Here is a 20,551-nt window from a genome sequence, read left to right on the forward strand (position 1 = left end):
CTCATGGCCTATTGCTTCTTTAGAATATAGATTAGATTATGCTTTTTTGTAGAGAGAATGATGGATCATGGCCAAAATTATGGCTTTACTGCTATGGGTATTATAAGAAATGGGAATGACGACACAGAGTTTGAGGTATCTGTGGTAATCTGTGGGAGCTTCCAGGGAAGGCGTGAGCCCACTTGATGCCTTTGTGGGACTTCTTGTTGAGGGGAATGCTGGCAAGTGGGGTGCCGGCTGCATGTCATCCTTCATCCATGGGACATGGAGGTCTGGTGGCCTCCAAACCATTTATGTGGCCCGTGGACTCCAGCTTATCGTGTCTATGAACCATGGCCTTAGACCGCACCAAGTCTGAATCCAGTCACGTTCTGGTGAGCATTCCACTTAATGACATACAACGTACATCAGGAAAAGTGGGTGGGTTGTGCTGATTAACAAACCAAACATAATAACCAGCCCAAGCGAAATAGAATCTGCCTTCTGAATGCCAGGCAGGGATTTGCCTTGTGTTTCAATACATCCTGGACAACCGAGCCTCGTTTCTTAGCAACCCATTGTACGGTCTTCTACCAAAACACCGACAAATCATCCCTGTGTCAAAGTAACATTCATTTATTTAAATATATACTGTTGGGTAAATAACATTAATCTTAGTCTGTCACACATGCAAGGAAATGACACGCATTTTCTCACATTATTACAACAGTGTGAGTTCGAAGACTAGGAATTGTTAAGACCAGTTTGTGCTTGAGACTTAGAAGGAGTGGACCATTTGTCTATTGGACACAAACAATTGTGATTTTTACATTCTGGCGAGCAGATCAGAAAGACAGACAATTTAAAGCTCACCTCCAGCCACCCTCACAGCTCCACCCCGGCCTCCTCCAGCCTCGGGACCTTCCCAAAAACCATCAGAGGACAACACCCCGGTCACCCCCTCACAGCCACCGCGAGGGTGAGGGTGTGAGCCAAGGGGGAGAGCTCTGCCAGCCGGTGGCCAAGCAGCCCTGGCATCGTGGGCACCCTCCCTGCTTCCCACCAAAACCGCCAGGAAATCAACAGCAGCGCCGCCCACAGGAGCAGTGCCCTGGCGTTCAACAGGATGAACTCACACTCCTTTCCTTTTCCTTTAACAGTTTCCGTGTGTTTTAAAAACGATTTTTGCATTGACTGCAGAGAGGAAGGGAGAGGGAGAGAGAGAGAAACATCCATGATCAGAGAGAATCATGGATCGGCTGCCTCCTGCACCCCCCACACTGGGGATGGAGCCCACAACCCGGGCCTGTGCCCTGACTGGGAATGGAACCCTGACCTCTTGGTCCACAGGTTGAAGCTCAACCCCTGAGCCACACCACCCAGGCAACACGCTTCTTTCTTTAAAGATCACGCAAGCTTAAATGCTAATAAAATGTGAAAAAGCCACACACACACACACACACACGTGAGGGAGTCACCATTCACATTTTAGAAACAAGGGGAACATGGATCAAGGAAAAGGGGGGTTTAGTAAGTTGGCCACAATCACTCGCATCCCAGGTAAGTGGCAGAGCTGGGTTCGAAGTAAGATCCTCCTCCATTTCTAATCCCTTCTCCAGATTGCACAGCGGCCACACCTCCCTCCATCCTGCTCAGACGTCCTCCTCCATCCGGGCTGCTTCTACACCTCATTTTAACGTCTTGTTATTTCAAAGGGATCTCTGTCCTCCCTGACAATAATTACCGCCAGTTCAAAGACTCTCCCACTACGAAACTTCTTCTAAGGACTAGCCAATTCATCCAGGTTGTTATTAAATTAGAACCACATTCTTGACCTGTTTTAAGAAAGATTTTATTATTACTTTCCTAATACGCTTAATTATCACCTTGAAATCACATTAATATTTTTCTAATCTCTATTATCTCTGTGAAGAGGCCAAGGGCTCACTCACTATTTGATGGGTATTTTATGTCTCCATAATCTAAACCCAAATTATCAGCCTCACATTCAACTCCTTGATTTCCTCCACCCCCCGACCACATACTCCAGAACTCTCTCCCTCAACCAAATAGCTTTATGCTGTGATGTCTGTCTGTGACCTGCCCTTGCCTTAACTGTGCAGCAATGACCACTTTCAATGAAACCATTTCATTGGCATCTTCCTTCCACGGTATTCTCCCCACCCCAGCTCTCCAGCTCACCATGTTCATTCTGTCCTCAGACTGCCCCCCACCCCCGCAAAGCACATATGTCCCCTCCCAAGGGGGAAGGGGGGGGGGAAATGTCATCCTTTCAACAATAAGATTTCTTTAAAGAGCATAGAATTCCCTGGTGCTGGGTATATTCACGAAGCCATGCAGCTTCGACCACTATCTAACTCCTAAACATGTCCATCGCCCAGAAAGGAATCCCATGTCCATTAGGGGTCACTCCTCGTTCCCCTTCTCCAACCCCCTGAGACTCCCACTTCAGCTTCTCTCTCGGATTTACCTATTCCGGGCATTGGGCATAATGGAGTCCTACATCGGGTGGCTTTGGGGGTCAGGGCATTGGGCATAATGGAGTCCTACAACGGGTGGCTTTGGGGGTCAGGGCATTGGGCATAATGGAGTCCTACAACACGTGGCTTTGGGGGTCAGGGCATTGGGCATAATGGAGTCCTACAATACGTGGCTTTGGGGGTCTGGGCATTGGGCATAATGGAGTCCTACAACATGTGGCTTTGGGGGTCAGGGCATTGGGCATAATGGAGTCCTACAACACGTGGCTTTGGGGGTCAGGGCATTGGGCATAATGGAGTCCTACAATACGTGGCTTTGGGGGTCTGGGCATTGGGCATAATGGAGTCCTACAACATGTGGCTTTGGGGGTCAGGGCATTGGGCATAATGGAGTCCTACAACACGTGGCTTTGGGGGTCAGGGCATTGGGCATAATGGAGTCCTACAACACGTGGCTTTGGGGGTCAGGGCATTGGGCATAATGGAGTCCTACAACACGTGGCTTTGGGGGTCGGGCCAGAAAGAACCCAGGAGGCGGCGCCAGCACCTGAGCTGGTCCAGGCGCCCAGCCCTCCTCCCCGACACCTGGGCAGCGTGCAGCCCGCCCAGGGCATGGTGAGCCGGGGAGAGATCCCAGCGTGCGGGACCTCATCTCAGATCCTCCAAGACCATCCATGGGTGCAGGAGGGGCTGAGTGAACCCGAAAGAGAAAGTTCTGAGCCCGGAGAGACTGCGAGACTCATTCTGCATGTCTGCGTTCCCTTCTTCCCCTTTCCCAGGGGAACGGGGAGGCTCTGGAGCAGAGTGAGGTCATACCTGAGAAATAGGAACCGTCTCTCTTTCTGAAACTCTGACTCACAGCCTTGAAGCTGCCGTCTTTTCAGCTCTACACGAGCCCAGTTTCAAGATGAAGACACTGGGGCTCGGAAATGCTCAGCGATTGCCCAACATCACATGCAAATTCATGTCTGTTTGTCCCCAAACTCTGCGCTCTGTCTGAGCTACGGGTGCGGAATTCATTCTATGGCCTGCGCAGATAATACTGTAGAAGTTACAACCAGAAGTCACGCAGCACATCACACACCTGTCCTTAGTCACCAGCTGGCATTAACCAAGCTGCTGTTAGGTGCCAGGCCCTGCGCTGGGCCCTCGCCACGCACCATCTCATTCCATCTTCACAGCCAACATTGAGGGTGCAGAGCAGGGTCCCCACGCAAACTGCAGTCGGCGACAACCCAGCTATAATCTCTTCTGGCCTCCGGAGCCCACACTCTTCACCAGCACCCCATTCTGCCAACGAAATGGTGACTCCCACCAAGTTCTGTGGGCAAGGGAAGCAGGGCCGCGTGGGAGACAAAGCCAGTCACGCAGGCGACTGATGCCCTGGGTTAGACATTTTCGCTTCCTTCTCTGTTTTATTGTAAATGGAAAAGAGCAAAACCAGAATAAGATGTACCCTGGAATGCACACGCATGCTAACTCAAGGTACATGTGATAACCTATGATCACATCCCTAAACATAAGTAAACACGAAAGAGGGAACCACGCAGGCGTGCGTGTGAGCGCTGAGGTTCCTCAAAGCACTGACGTGTGATTCTGAAGAGAAAACTTTTGAGATAAATTGTCTTTGGGGGAATTTTAGTTATACATTCAATATGTAGATTATCTTCAATATGTAGATCATCAAGGAAATGTTAGGCCATATTTCTCTTGGGATTTGAACTCCTACCAGCTACACATAAGTGACACAGGACGTCACGGGTGGAATTGTGTCCCCCCACCAAAGATATGTGCAAGTCCTCACCCCTGGCTGTTGTGAATGTGACCTTAGTTGGAAATAGGGTCTTCACAGATGCAGTAAAGATGAGATCATCAGGGTGGCCCTAAGCCAGATATGACCATGTGCTCAGAAGAAAATTTAAATACAGATGCCCGGGAGGACCCGCGTGGCACAGACGCCCGGGAGGACCCGCGTGGCACAGACACCCGGGAGGACCCGTGTGGCACAGACACCCGGGAGGACCCCGCATGGCACAGACACCCGGGAGGACCCGCGTGGCACAGACACCCGGGAGGACCCGCGTGGCACAGACGCCCGGGAGGACCCCGCGTGGCACAGACGCCCGGGAGGACCCGCGTGGCACAGACGCCCGGGAGGACCCGCGTGGCACAGACGCCCGGGAGGACCCGCGTGGCACAGATGCCCAGGAGGACCCCTGTGACAGGGACGCAGCCACTAGACGAGGAACACCCAGGAGCCCGCCGGAAGCTGGGAGAGGAGGAATGGGTTCCCCAGTCTCGGAGGCAGCGGCCCCGCCAGCACCAGGTCCTGGGCCGCTGGCTCTGACGCTGCAGGACGATGCGGGTGTGAGTGTCAAGTCCCCAGTTTGCGGGATCAGCAGCCCCAGGACCCTGGGACTCGGGACTCGCAGGCCAGGCAGGTGCTGAGGGAGGAAGGACCATCGTGAGGGGAAAGGGGAAGGGAATCAGAGGGACACGGGACGTGTTCTGGGAAAGAGGAAGTCCGGGGCCAAACCTGTCTTGTTTTGATTTTCTTAGAATTCAAAATCCTCAGAAACATGTTTGCGTGGACTGCGCATCACAGTCATAACCACCCATCCATTTTGGTGCATAGAAGTGTAAGTTTGATCAAAATAGATGGTATCATTTACAAAATGGAACCAAGCATTTGTCACGGTGACTAAGAGGAATATCACTTAATGCACGTGTGTGTGCATGTGTGTGTGTGTGTGTGTGTGTGTGAGCGCGCGCGCGCATGTACACATGTGCATGATGTTGTGCACTCGACAGCTTGAGCCTCATTACCAAAGAACATGGTTTAGGTAATTTCTCATTAATTGTATGTCCACTCTGGGTCTCCCTCCTGCACTGATAACACCGCTGTGGTCCAGGGGTTGCTAAAAGAGCCTCGGCCCTCGCTGGTGTGGCTCAGTGGATAGAGCGTCAGCCTGCAGACTGAAGGGTCCCATCAATTCCGGCCAAGGGCACATACCCGGGTTGCGGGCTCGATCCCCAGTGGGGGGCATGCAGGAGGCAGCCGATCAATGATTCTCTCTCATCATTGATGTTTCTATCTTTCTCTCCCTCTCCCTTCCTCTCTGAAATCAATAAAAATATTTTTTTTAGAAAAAGAGCCTCCGAGTCTCTAACGCAGGAATGTACGAGGCCGACAGAAGGACGGGGTAATCATTCCTGGATGCAGCGCGAGAGGAAGCGTGATGGCCGGCTTTTTACGCCCCTGCACCTGCGTCACTACCACCCAGATCACTGCATCCCGATGCCCCGTGCCCTTCCCAGCCCATCCCCACGCGCCCACCTCCCTGAGTCCGAAGGTGACACTAGTCTGGTTTTTCTCTGATTAGCTTCTCCTGCCCTTGAGCTCACAGACGTGCAATCACACAGCCGGTGCTCTGTCGTGTGGCTTCTTTCACTCAACAGGACTCTGCGGACACAGCATGTAGCCGTGTAAAATAATCTGTTCTTTTTTCTTATGACTGCGTAATAGTCCATCGTGGCATTATCACACAGCTTATCTGTTCATTCTGCTTTGGGGCTGCTCCCAGTCGGTGCCTATTATGAATAAAAGCACACACATCTTTTGGTGGACATAGGACTCATCTCTGTTGTTGGGTCGATACCTAGACATGGAATTGCTGGCCACAGGCTTGGCATATATTTCACCCTCACAGACGATATCAGTAGTTTTATTTTGGCTTTTGTCTTCCCTAGTAGAAATAAGCTCTACGAGGGCTGGGACTTGTCCATCTGGTCTACCTTTAAACTCCTAACAGCTGGCCGTGAGCTTAGTGCATTTTTAAGCACGCAAAGTTAATACTTGTTGAACTAACAAGTTTCAGAGTCTGTTCTTCAGTTTCTGTTTCCTCATGTTACTTGTAAGCTGTTGCCATGCCTGTTCTTGGTATCTTTCAAGCACCGGCTCACTTTCATTGCCGTGTTCCCTGTGTGGTACCAGGAAGTACAGAGAGAACCTGAGCAATGGCCCACGCTTCCTAGTCAGCCAAAGGGTTGTCAGCAGACACACCCTGGCCCCTGGGTTTGTGACCACCCTGAGCCAATCCAGTGTGGCCCTGGGTCCCAGACACATGGCCAACCTCTGCTCAGCTCTGGGCGGGACCTTGTTGGGCTGAACCTGGAGCATAATTTGAACATCTGTCCTGACTGGCGCAGGTATGTCCTTGCTCCTTGTCCCTGTGCCTGACATAGGGTTGCTGGTCAGCAAATCAACTACTATTATTTGTCACCATCATTGCTGCTACTCCTAGTACTGATGCCATCATTCATAATTGACATTTGCCTCATTAAACCACCAAGTATTCCTTAAAGAGGCCGCCATGGGAATATCAGCCTCTTATTTCTACATACCCAATGTTCAGTGAGATATGTAGATGAGTACACACAAAATTCTTAATACAAGGACACTGTTAGCCACTGCATGCAGGAAACAAGGATGCATCATTCAAAAGGTACATGCACAGAGGCCCAGGAGGACCCCTTAGGCAAGGGGTAGAGTCATTCATGTTAAAAGTCATCATTTCATACCTAAATATTCACTTGCAGTGGCAGGCTCTTAGGATAACCCAGGACTCCTGCCCCTTGGGATTCACATCCTGGTCTGACCCCCTCCTCCTGAGTGTGGGCAGGACCTGTGACTCGCTGCTAACCAATGTTCAAGATGCCAGGATATCCGGGTTTGGGATTACATGTATGTGAATGTGTGATTATGTTACATAAAACTGTATCATCCATGCGGCTGGAATCACTCTCTCCCTTGCAGCCTTTGTTGACACAAATAACCATATTGGGGATCCACACACAACAGTGAACTCCAGGAGCCCAGGGGAGTTTCCAGCCTGGGAAGACCTCCAGCTGACACCCTCAATGAAATGAACCCCTCAGTCCTCCAATACAAGGAACTAAATTCTGCCAACAACTGCATGAGCTTGGAAGTGGGACCTTCCCCACTTGACCCTCTGATGAGACCACATCCCCAGCCAACACCTTCCTGGCGGCCTCTGAGACCCTGCAGCAAAAGACCCTGCAAAACTGTCCAGGCTCCCCATCCACAGGAGAGAGAGAGAGAGAAACATCAATGATGAGAGAGAATCATTGATCGGCTGCCTCCTGCACGCCCCTACTGGGGATCAAGCCCACAACCCGGGCATGTGCCCTGACCGGGAACAGAACCCAGGAACCTTCAGTCTGCAGGCCAATGCTCTATCCACTGAGCAAAACCGGCTTGGGCTATATTCAGTTGTGTTAGAGACACTAAAACAGTGACTCAGACGGTGTGAAATAGCAAAACAAACATATCTGGTTTCACTATTGCACTTAACTAAATTATCATATTTTAATAAAATCATTGATGTATCAAAATTCCTAAAAGACATTTGAAAATGTCACATCACAAAAGGACCCGCATAGGAACAGAGGAGGCCCCTAGACACGGGCGCTACCATCCGTTATGCTGTCCATCAAGTCCGGGCGACGCAGGAGGCAACCTTCCAGTCCGCGGGGCTGGGGAGGCAAGAAATATAGCACCTTCTTATGACAGGAACCATCTGGATATGAATATGAAATTAATGTTTCTGGTTCTATGCATTGTAGACTGTGGTTAAATTATTCTGTATGTCTGTGGTTAAATAATTGAGCTGCCTTGCTCTTAGGAGCGGTGGTTAATGTGTGTGGTTAAATCATATCGTCCAGTTTCCTTTTCCCGGCTTCGTGTGGACGTATGTGTGTGTGTGTATTTCTAGGTGATTTTCTCACAAGTTACAGGTCATTGTCACTAAGCCACAGCAATTTATGAAACCAGCCCGCGCGTGGGAATCCCTCACAAGTTACCCACCTCTGGTTGCATCTCTTCATATGAATCATGACCATTAGTGGGAACTAGAAATTGTTTCCAAGCCTTACAGACGGGGAGTCAAAATCCTTGTTCTTAATTTTAGGGATGATTTCCATGGTGGCAACTGTGGGATGGAAATCCCCTCCTTCATAGAAAACGTGAAACTTCATCCACTCTGACGGTTTTAGCCCAGTCGTGAGAACACGTTTCTGCAGGAAACTGACAAACACAGCCCCATTGCCGTGAACTTCATTATTTTTCCACCTCCAAAGTGTTTTATCAGCGTTTACATGAGTGATTTATGTTGTTTTTAGGTTCTTTTTTTATGTTTCCATTTTTCATTACATGGAAGTGCAGTTTCCCTTAAAAACAAGTAAAACCATACGGAGAAGGCATTTTTGTTTGTAAAAATGCAGGTTGCTAAAACCAACAAGTCCGTGGACCACAAGACGTTACAGACAAAGGCTGCTGTTCTGACTTTGGGTCTCTTACAGCCAAAGTATTGGTTCATCTTTCATCATAGCTATTGGTCAGCCAAACAGACGTTCCGCCGTCCTCCAATGAAACGTAAGATGATGTTATGTTAACCCCAAATCTATCCATGTCCACTTTCACATTTTTATTTAACTTGACAGAGTTTATTAGTTTATTACTCAAAACACAACTGAAAATTATTACCCCAAGATTACCTAATAGTGACCAGAACTCAGGCACATGCTCTGCCAGTGAGGCTGGGAACTGGAATCGCCTCTTTCTTTTTATTAAATGTATTTTTATTGATTTCAGAGAGGAAGGGAAAGGGAGAAAGAAATAGAAACATCAATGATGAAAGAGAGTCATTTACCGGCTGCCTCCTACACACCCCACCCTGGGGATTGAGCCCACAACCCAGGCATGTGCCCTGACTGGGAATCGAACCGTGACCTCCTGGTTGATAGGTCGACGCTCTACCACTGAGTCATGCCGACTGGGCTGGGATCAACCTCTCCGATAAACAATTTGACAATAAGCATTAAGAAAAATAAACTAGTTGCCCCTCTTTGATGCAGTAGTCCCTCTTCCAGGAATTTATGATATAGAATTAGATTAATCAGAGATACGCATAAAGATATACGTACAAAATTGTTCACCAAGGAGCACTTTATTATAGTATAAAAAGAGAACTTGGCAGCCTAATTATGTCCATTATAGAAAATACTTAAATAAATTGTGCAATCTCCAGGTGATAGAATAGCATGCAATTATTAAAGCAAGATTTTTAAAATGGATGCAATGACATTAAACATTTTAATGTAAAGAAAAAAATCAGAATCCAAAATTACATTATTAAAACAGGCTCTCTGGGAGAAGTACAATAAGGAAATGAGTACTGTGTGCGTTGTGTGTGACCCTGACTGGGGAGATCGGGAGAAGGAATGTTTGCAAACCAAATGTGCCTTATAAAGGGCTAATAGGGTTAGTATCCAAGAGATATAAAAACTCAGACAGCTAAATAACAAAACAAAAATCCAATATTAAATGGGCAGAGGATCTGAGTAGATGTCTTTTCAAATAAGTTGTACAGATGGCCACCGGGTACATTAAAAAGTGCAAATCAGAACCACGTGACATCACTTCCCACCAGTGACAATGACTTTTATCCAAAAGACAAGAAACAGCAAGTGCCGGCGAGGATGTGGAGAAAAGGCAACGCTCGTGCCCTGCTGGTGAGAGCGCGGACCGGTGCAGCCACTGTGGAGAACAGTGTGGAGCTTCCTCAAAACATTAAAAATAGGACTACTGTATGATCTAGACATTCTACTTCCGGGTACTTATCCAAAGAAAACAACAAGAGAAAGGACAGCTACACCACCATGTATACTGTAGTGTTATTTACAATAGCCAAGACATTCTTTAGAAATTCTTTAGAAAAAATTTATTATTAAAAAGTCCTTTTATAAGTTAAATTTTGAGTCGTTGTGACCTAATAAAGATGGTATCATAACATTTTGTAGTGATCTTAGCAAATGCAAATTAACTGTTACAAATTTTTAAAAATCCTTTAACTGACAGAAAGTTTTAAAAGAATTTGATGGTCCAATGATTATTCCATAGAAAATGTGTTTTTCTTTTTAATAACATGGTAAGGAATCGTTATTCAGAGCTCTTTAGGAAAGTCGCCGACATTGGGGCTGAGGCAGGGAATGTGGAAGGTGTGCCTGGAGCATCTTCAGGCACCAAAAGGTAGAAAGTATTTACATACACACATGCATACATACATGCATACATACATGCATACATACAGAAAGACAGACAAACAGGATAGGGGCATATCAAAGAGACAAGGAGCAGATCAGAGAGAGCTCCCCATGGCTAGTGTCAGAGAGCCTGAGCAATGAAACAATAACAGGTTCTGGATTACAGCTCAGTTATCCACGAGTCCACGCTGACATAAATAAGTGGTTGAATACAAAAGTAAACGGAAGAGAAAGAAGAATCGTCCTTACAGGAGGATTTCAAGTGACATATGTAGATACTTCCCCCTCTAGGATGTGGGGCTAAAATGCCCTCACTTCCCTCTAACCTTGAGGCAGGACTAGACTTACTAACTTGTTCACAAAGAATAGAAGATGGACATGTCAGCTTTCCAACGGAGAAACCCGCAAAGCACTACTCTTACCAAGGGCTGCGGTCATCCCGATGGCACGTGGGGAGCACGCCCGCCCAATAGCACGTGACAGGAAGGGCCTGCATAGCACCGCTGTCCCATTTTTTCCCAAATCCTCTGACCCTATGGAGCACACAAGAGACAACCCACTGGGGTAATTCTCCAGGACACCTGGGCGGTGCTCTTTAACATTCCCACGGTCATGAAGAGCAAAAATTCTATCTATATAAAAAGCCAGCAGCCAGAACACCAGAACGACTGGAACCACCGGTCACAATGATACCCACTGCGGCCAGCGAACCGGCCCAATCAGGAACCGCACACTGCCTTAGGTATTGGATAGGACGTAAATATGGCAGAAAGCACGAGGGAATGAGTAGGTATCTAAAAAGGAATGTCGCCCTAGCCGGTTTGGCTCAGCGGATAGAGTGTCGGCCTGCAGACCAAAGGGTCCCGGTTTCGACTCCACCAATCCATGTGTTTCTATCACATCGATGTTTTTCTCTGTCTTTCCCTCTCTCTTCCACTCTCTCTAAAAAATCAATGAAAAAATGTCCTCAGTGGGGCCTTTTGGCCAACCTCCCGCAGCCCCTCCCTACCCTCCCCCCGGCCCACCCCACCCCTGATTGCCCCCCACCCCAATAGAGGGCAGGGGCAACTGGGGGGAGGGGCTGCAGGAGATTGGCCGGCCCCACACCCAATCGGCCCCCACCACCTGATCAGCCCACACTCCTCCCCATAGCCACCCCACTCCTGATTTCTGCCCCCTACCACAGTAAGGGGCGGGGCTGGCCGGCTCACCACCCACAGCCCCTCCTCACAGCCCGCCCCACCCCCGATCAGCCCCCACCACCCCGATTGGCCCACGGCTCCTCCCTCCAGCCAGCTCTGCCCCCAATCTGCCCCCCACACACACCAACTGGGGGTGGGGCTGGCCAGCCAACCTCCCACGGCCCCTTCCCCAGACGCTGACCCCAATCGGCCCCCCCACCCCATTCAGGGACGGGGCCCATCAGCCAATCGCCCATGGCCCCTCACCCCAGGCAGCCCGGCCCTGATTGGGTCCCGATCAAGGGGGGCTGGCCCGTCAACCTCCTGCTGTCTCCTCCTCCCGACAGGCCCGGCCCCGATCCGCTGATTGTGGCCCGGCCAGCCGACCCACCAGTGCCCGAATTCGTGTACTGCGCCTCTAGTAAAAAATAAAAAGACTGAGAAACTCTCACAGAGCAGAGGAGACCGGAGAGTCGGCACAGCCCAGTGCAGGTGGTGCCCGGCATCTTGGAACAGAGAGAAGAGACCCAGGAAAACACTGCCGCGAGCCCAGCGCGGTCTGGATGCGGAGAGTGCTGACCGTCACGCACCAGCGTGGTTCCTTTGCTGTGACGGACACACCGCGGTGATGTAAAGTGTTGACCATCGGGGAGACTGGGTGAAGGGTATACAAGAACTCCTTGACCTGTGACACCTCTGCAAAATGTACACCTGTCACCAAGTTTAAGGTTTATAAATAGTAAGAAAGGATGTGTGAAATGGACTCGTTCCGCTTCCACATTTACTGGCCGTCCTATTCACCAGGGATCATCCATTCATTCGTGTAACCAGCCGGCCCTGCCAATGGCAGCATTTAGCGTGGCTTCCTGCCACCTGTTGGAGAAGTAGTTGGAAGCGAAGAGGCCAGCGGGGTGCAGACTGCAGCATAAAAGCTGGCGTCGGGGTTACAGGGCCAGGTGTGCCGCTCTATTTAATGACGGTGAAGAGCCCTCCAGGCAGGCACGGATGCCCGGAGGCCACTGTACGGGATACACAACAACGGAGACAAAGGCAGCGTGGCTTTCTGTGGCCTGGACAGCACACGCTGGGGCTTCAGTTAGTGGACGGACAGTAATCCTGCCTCATCAGTAGACCCCATTCAGGGAGAGGATGAAGTTAGGACACCGTGTCAAACAGGGACGGCGACTATGGCAAAGAACCCAAAAGCAACGTGCGATAGAAGAAAGCTTGTGTCCTTGAACGTTTCAATTGCAAATGATAACTTCCTGTCTTCCTCCGAATTTTGAAGGGCATCACAATGAACACCTACATGTTGTTTTTTTAATCCTCACCCGAGGACATTTTTCCATTGATTCTTTAGAGAGAGGGGAAGAGAGAGGGAAGACAGAGAAGAACATCGATGTGAGAGAAACACATGGATTGGTGGAGTCGAAACCGGGACCCTCTGGTCCGCAGGCCCACGCTCTATCCACTGAGCCAAACCGGTTAGGGCAGTGGTCGGCAAACTCATTAGTCCACAGAGCCAAATATCAACAGTACAACGACTGAAATTTCTTTTGAGAGCCACATTTTTTTAACTTAAACTATATAGGTAGGTACATTGTTATTCACTTAATTAGGGTACTCCTTCAATCGCACTCTATGTGCGCGCCTGCAACGCGGTATTTTTTGGAAGAGCCACACTCAAGGGGCCAAAAAGCCGCATGTGGCTCGCGAGCCGCGGTTTGCCAACCACTGGGCTAGGGCGACATTCTTTTTTAGATACCTACTCATTCCCTCGTGCTTTCTGCCATATTTACATCCTATTCAATACCTAAGGCAGCGTGTGGTTCCTGGAGGGAAATAGTATAATTAATAAGTAAGCATTTTAAAATTTTAAAATAACGTGAGTTACTTTTTGTCTCTGAGCACAGAAGCCCAACTGGATGCATGACAAAGAATTGTTTTTCATCCTCTTGCCACGAAAGCGTGCTGCGTCCTACACTGAAGATGTCACACGCACTGTTACAAAGCAAATAATGAGCGTGAGTTGTAATGCAAGGAAGAGACAGCCAACAAAAACGGTGCAGCGTTATGGCCATGACAGTGACCCCTCAGTCAGAAGGTCCAACCCCATCCCAGCGCGCAGGGCTCTTTCCAGCGGCACCTCCCGCATCAGGAGTGTCCGTCTCTTCCCACCTCCCTCCAGGGAGAAACCGAGCCTCCTTCAGCGCCTTCACACCGGTGTTGATGCATTTCGCGGCATGCGCCATTGCTGCCACCCTCATGCTGCTGTCTGGGCCTGGCTCCGACTCTGAACTTGACACTCAAGTTCACTCTCGGGGCACCTGAAGAATTCCTGCCCCCGCAGGACCGCAGCTCCGGCTGTGGGAGGCAGCGCGGAATGAATGGCGCTGCTTGTTGGAACTCAGGCCTCTGAGCACCGCGCCCTTGGCATCCTCTCCATCAGAAGCCGTTCTTGAACTTCAGCATTGTTCTGCTCTCGCCAAAAGGACGCGTCTGAAAACATCTGATAAGCCGGGGTAAGAAACATCACCCTGATCTACGTGAATTACCTCAGTCACCAGGGATGCGATCTTCCTTTATGGCCGTCCATCAAGTCAATCCCCAGGGTGCGCTCTGGGCTGGAGCCCCCCCGCCCACCCCCCACCCCCGCCCCCAGCAGCGCTGAGCTGAGCTCAGCCAATGGCTCTGCAGAGAAACGCGAGGGTCTGCAATGTGAGAAGGGCCTGCGCAGGTGAGAAGACAGAGACCCTGCGATGCCCGCTCTCCGCCCAGGCCCAGCCCAGCCTGGAAGCACTTCAAAGGCCACCCTCTCCCTTCCCTCTGGATCCTGCAGCTTCTCCCTTCCCTGTGCACTCCCACGCGCTCCCAGGCAGACAATGGGCCATTATGCTCCGAGAGGGAGATAATTACCGCCAAGGCCAGGTGCCAGGGGGAAGCTCGCTTGTGTCCAATTACTGTGTGGTTAAAGGGCTGTGTTTCTTTTCGCTTTTTTTTAAGCCTTTACGGTCAGGCTGCCAAACACCGGCCGAGCCCCCAGTCAGCACAGGGCACCGAGGTTTGCTTTGAACTTGGGTTCCATTGTCTTCACTCTCTCCCAACCCACGTCTGGTCTGATAGCATTGCTGTCTGCTCTTCAGAAGAGCGAGGGCAAGGAGGCCGTGAACAGCGACTGCGACCTCAGAGCTCTCCAACCAGCCCAACTGCCTGATCGCTCCTTGGCTCGGACGAGGTGAGGCATTCCCAGGAGGAAGTGAGGATGTGACGGGGCTTTTCACCTTTGCAGGAGACATCCGAACACTCCACGGGCCTCTCCATGAGCTCAACCGAGATTCACCGAGGAAACACACACACACACACACACACACACACACACACACATCACAAGAGAATGGCGTTGAGTCCCGGCTCAGAGCGGCATTTCTTGCCTGGAGAGGGTGCAGGTGTCTGCTGTGAAATGCTTACTTACGGAGCAATAACTTCCCCTCCCTTGCATTTTTGTAGTTGATCCTATTATCACCAATATTTAAAAAATACCTTCGATATGTCAGACATTGTCTTTAGCCCTATTCACCAGGGATCATCCATTCATTGACATCTATTATCTCATGAGTGACCTTAATAAGGCCATGCTGCTAGCTCCATTTCATAGAAGATCTGCTGGCCCTTCTCAGCTTGGGGGTGCTGTGACGTCAGTCTCACCAATCTTCCAGTTTAAAGAGCACTTGGATAACTCATCCCTCCCCTTTCCCCCCTCCTCCAGCCCCTACCCACCCCTCCAGGTCTTCGCTGCCAGGAGGTATGGGGTGACCGGGCTGTAGGAGCCATGCCAAGGATGATATCTTTTTTAAAAATATGTTTTTATTGATTTCAGAGAGAGGAAGGGAGAGGGAGGGAGGGATAGAAAAATCAATGATGAAAGAGAACCATCGATTGGCTGCCTCCCGAACGCCCCCCACTGGGAATCAAGCCCAAAACCCAGAATGTGCCCGGACTGGGAATTGAACCATGACCTCCTGGTTCATAGGTTGACACAACCACTGAGCCACACCGGCCAGGCAGGAAGTTATCTGTAACCACACACGTGGCTTCTGGCCCCTCCCCACCACATGACATCGCATCATCCACAGCCTCTCCCTGTGGCTTGGCTCCCCCACAGCACACGTGGCAACCTCGGTCTGCACGGATGGAGACTCTATATATGATGGTGACCTTGGGCTCTGAGAGACCGAGGCGTGAGAAGAAATGCACGTGTCACTTTCCCCACACGCTCTTGGCCACGTGAGTGACAGAGCTCACCCAGATCTGGCAGTTGGGGACATGCCACCCTCCATCAGGAGACAGGGTAGACAATTTCTGGTCAGCTCTCTCTTTAAAACGCCGTGGGTGTGTCTTATGGACCAGGTGGGGCCCATAGCAAATGCTCCCTCTATTTCACGGACTGACAGACAGATGAACGAGGGGAGGAAGGAAGTCTCCAGGGACGCAGTATGCCTGTTGGTCAGAGGATGAATTTTAAATGGGTGAACAGATGTAATTGTGCCAATATAAACGCTAGGTCCTGGAGCCGGCGTGCACGGCCCCTTCCAGGGGGGAAGGTAGCCAGGGGAGTGTGTGTGCCCGCAGCCAAAGCCTTGCACACTACGCACATGGAGTTGGTGTGCAAGTGTGAATAGCGGATGCTCTTTAAAGAGCCCATGTTGGTTTTCGCATGCAGCCCGTAGCACAGTTCTTATACAGTTGAAACTGGGGAGTATCATTAATTTGAAGAACAAAGCCAACCAAAATGTGATTACAACCAAAACCAGAATAAAACGTGTCCCCCTCAGACTCATCTCCAAATACTGGGTGAGCTCCCCAAAAGGCTTTACAAAGCCTCTCTCCCTCAGAGTCAGTTTTCATCTGTCCTTACGAACACCCACGCATTTATGATTCATTTTCACTGCACTCAGCAAAATGCTATTTTGTAGCGGGTTACTTGATATTCATAAGACTTCTGAGTCTCTCCACTCCATTTTCGTTAAAAACAGGAAGTTGATTTTTGCCAAGAAGAAATGAACTTGAGCACAGAATTTTAAATGTGGTTGCGAGGGTGGACTCCTCCCTTCGCAGGCCCCTCCTGAGACTGGCAAGACCCTCCTCCTGCCCAGCCTCTGAAACAATAATGATGGCCTTCGGTAATTTCAGCGCCAGGTTCCAAAAGACCTGAATCTGTGACTAAATGTCACTGAACAACAGGATCTTGTTTTTATCTTTAGCAAAAAACCCGGGACAGGTTTAAGTACCAGAGACAAGCTGGTGCATTATTACTGATTTTAAATTTGGAATGATGAGCAAATCAATATTGCAGAGTAAAACGGGAACAGATTCTATGAAATGAACACAAATCAGATATTGCATTGGCCTGCTACCAACAGAGACACACACACACAAATTGAGAAAGCTAAGGGAAGTGAAATATTCATGATGTAATGAAGCTTTTGGGAGATAACGCTGAACATTTTGAGGCGTACCAATTTAAGATATTAGAGAAAAACCTAATTTTGAGAAGTTAATACAAAAGTGCTCTCTTCTCCCTCAATTTTTAGGAATGAGTGACAGCATGTGGCAACGTGTCAGCGTGTGTACGGCGAGATCTGGAGCCCGTGGTTGTAAGAGATGGGAGGACACGTATGATTTATCTCTGAGCACGAACTAGGGCCTCCCAGAGGCCGGAAGACAGCTTTTCAAAGTGGGTGTTTACACCTTTCCCTGAAACTTTCAAATGGACTTCTCTAGTCTAATACATTAAAGCAATTGCATTTTCACTTTCCCATTTTACTTAATGCAAAGTCAATTTCAAGGAAATTCAATTAACCAATTATTTGTTCTCTCTCAGAACAGGTCTGAACCGGCAACACACACACATATATGCTTCCAATCATCACCTTGGAGAGTCATCATTTGCCTAAATTATAGTGTTTGAATAATGGAGAGTTTCCATTTAGCTTCAGAGGGTGGAAAACACATTTTAGGCCAGAAACAGTGTTTCTGAAAAACATGCACGTGGCTGCAAACCTAATGATACATTCCTCCCGTGGCTCCTCCAGGCCCGGGGCCGAAGGAGGAAGTGCACACCCGGGGGGAGCAGTCCCCCTGCTGTGTGTGTGCCATTACCCCCCACCCCACAAGGAGCGTTCGGGAAACCGAGGCCCGGTCCATTGCAGAGTGACCGATTCTTCCCCTCAGTATTCACGTGTGTGGATGGCAGTAGGACACGCTGCCCACTAAGACACGTGGGCCTAGTCTGAGAAAGTCTTTATGTGAAGGGAATTATGTTGACAGAGAAAGACTATTCTTCTCTCTGGGGCTGGGCTAAGACAGGGTTTCCCTTGGAGCCTGCCCCTCCTCCCCCAGCTCCCTGCCTCGCTGGCCAGTCCATAGAAGAAGTTACAGGGACCGGAGACCCCGGTCCAGGCCTCTGGGTCAGGGTCCCAAGGACCACTAAGAGGCACGGTGAGGGAAGTCCACGCGCCAGGAAATAGCGTGGAATTTGGAAGCAGATCATTCTGGGTTCACATCGAAGCTCAGCTAATTCTCAGGTGTGGGGTTATGGGCGACTACGTCTGTAAGCTCCTGTGTGCTCATCTATAAACTAAGATGACAAAGCCACCTGGGGAATGTGAAGCGAGGCCTCCAGGGACACAGCCGACCTAGTGCAGGCCTAGGCACACAGGCCTTTATTCATGCTGCCTGTCACTCAAATGGCTAAAGGGAGCCTCAGCGAAATGGTTCATTTTAGGTGCCCAGGTATTTGGTCAAACGTGATTCTGTGTGTTTCTGTGAGGGTGTTGGAGAGGAGTGTAACATTAAATCAGTGGACGCTGAACAAAGCAGATGGTCCTCCTTGCTGTGGGCGGGCCTCGCCCAATCAGATGAAGGACTGGATTAACAAAGACAAGCTTCCCCTGAGCAGGAGTGGATTCTCTCGCAGACTGTCTTCAGCGTCCACCGGCCACATCAGCTCTTCCTGCTGCCTGTGTAGCTGATCCAGACGCTGGCTCTCCTGGGTCTCCAGCCTGCTGGCTGCCCCAATGTTGGACTCTCCAGCCTCCATAATTGTATGAGTCAATTCCTTATAATAAATCCATATATAAGGATATATCAATTCCTTATATCAAATCCATAAGGTATGGATATATATACATCCTAATGATCCCATTTATCTGGAGAACCTTAATACACAGAGTAAAACAAATACGAGCTTAGTTTAAACATTCTATCTGGTAAATTTGTAAAACTTAAAACTGCCCCCAGCTCTGGAAGTCTGGGAGATACTAGTATGCAGGCAGGACTGGTCACTGTTCTTTGTCTCTGAACCGAGTTTGAACCAGCAGAATCCCAAGACACCTGCAATACTATGCAGAAGCTTGTTTTTTGATTCAGAGCCTCATAAAAGTTTAGAAGGAAGCCATTGCCATGACTCAGTGAGGTGCTGCAAGTACTTAAAAATAGCATTTAATAAATACATTCAAAACGATTGTAAAACTGAAGAAGGGTACGCTTTCAATGTATGGAACCAAGTATTAAAAAAAATGAATACTCAGTCAACATCGAGCTAGGTTTTATTGTTTGTTTGTTTTTAATTCTCACCTGAGACATGCTGAGAGAGCGGAAGGAAGAGAGAGAGGGGGGAGGGAGAGAGAAACACTGATGTGAGAGAGAAACAGTGATCGGTTGCCCTCCACATGTGCCCCAATCAGGGGTCAAATCCAAAACCCAGGTATGTGCCCTGGCCGGGAACCAAACCAGCAATGCTTCAGCGCACAGGATGCCGCTCAGGTACCTGCACCACCCTGGCTGGGCAAGGTAGGGTTATTCATCTTCTCATTTAAATGCTCACTGTACACATTCTGAGGTCATGCTAGGTGAAAGCTGGAAATATTTGTCCCTTCATACGCGGCATGAAGACTTGTAGAGGCCATAAATACTCATTTCCAGCCAGATCACTCACACGTAAGTGCTCTCCAAGTGATACTGGAAATAATTTTCAAGTTATGCAACAGCACAAATGGCCCCACAACAGAGAACAATCCCCCACTCACCATGCGCCACGAGAGAAACGGGGCCAGAAGAAGAAATCCATTAGACTGGGACGACCTGGGTGACCCCAGAGCATCCGACGCCTGCCCGGCTCCTCCATGACCACGCGGATGTGCTTTCAAACACTAAACGACCTTTCTCTTTCGGAAGAGCGTTGGATCTGCTGCAAAGTTGCCAAGATAGAACACAGGCTTCCCTGTACCCCTCGCCTGGTCTCCCCTAATGTTAGCATCTCACTGAGCCACGGACCCGGTGTGACTACCAAGCACCCGCCGTAGGGACGTGACAAGAGCTACACTGCACCTTCTGTCCTCGTTTCACTCGTCTGCCCACTCAGGACCGCGTTCCTCGCTGCTCATGACCTTGACAGCTGTGGGGAGGGACCCAGTGTTTGCAGAGCCTCCTCTGTTTGGTTTGCCTGGCGTTTCCCTCGTGGTTCCCGGATGTGAGCCTTGGGGAAGAGTATCAGGGAGGTGACATGTGGTGCGCATGCTCTTCGTTCACGCCTTTCTCTCCCCAGAGCTGCCTCTCCTCTCCCTGCATCCGGCCCACAGCCCCCTCCCTGCATCCGGCCACAGCCCCCTCCATGCATCAGGCCACAGCCCCCTCCATGCATCCGGCCACAGCCCCCTCCCCTCTCGGAAGTGATTGGTTCAGGCCGGGCCACAGTTACTCCTGGTC

The sequence above is a fragment of the Cnephaeus nilssonii genome (assembly GCF_951640355.1).
Source record: "Cnephaeus nilssonii genome assembly, chromosome: 3".
Lineage (NCBI taxonomy): Eukaryota > Metazoa > Chordata > Mammalia > Chiroptera > Vespertilionidae > Cnephaeus > Cnephaeus nilssonii.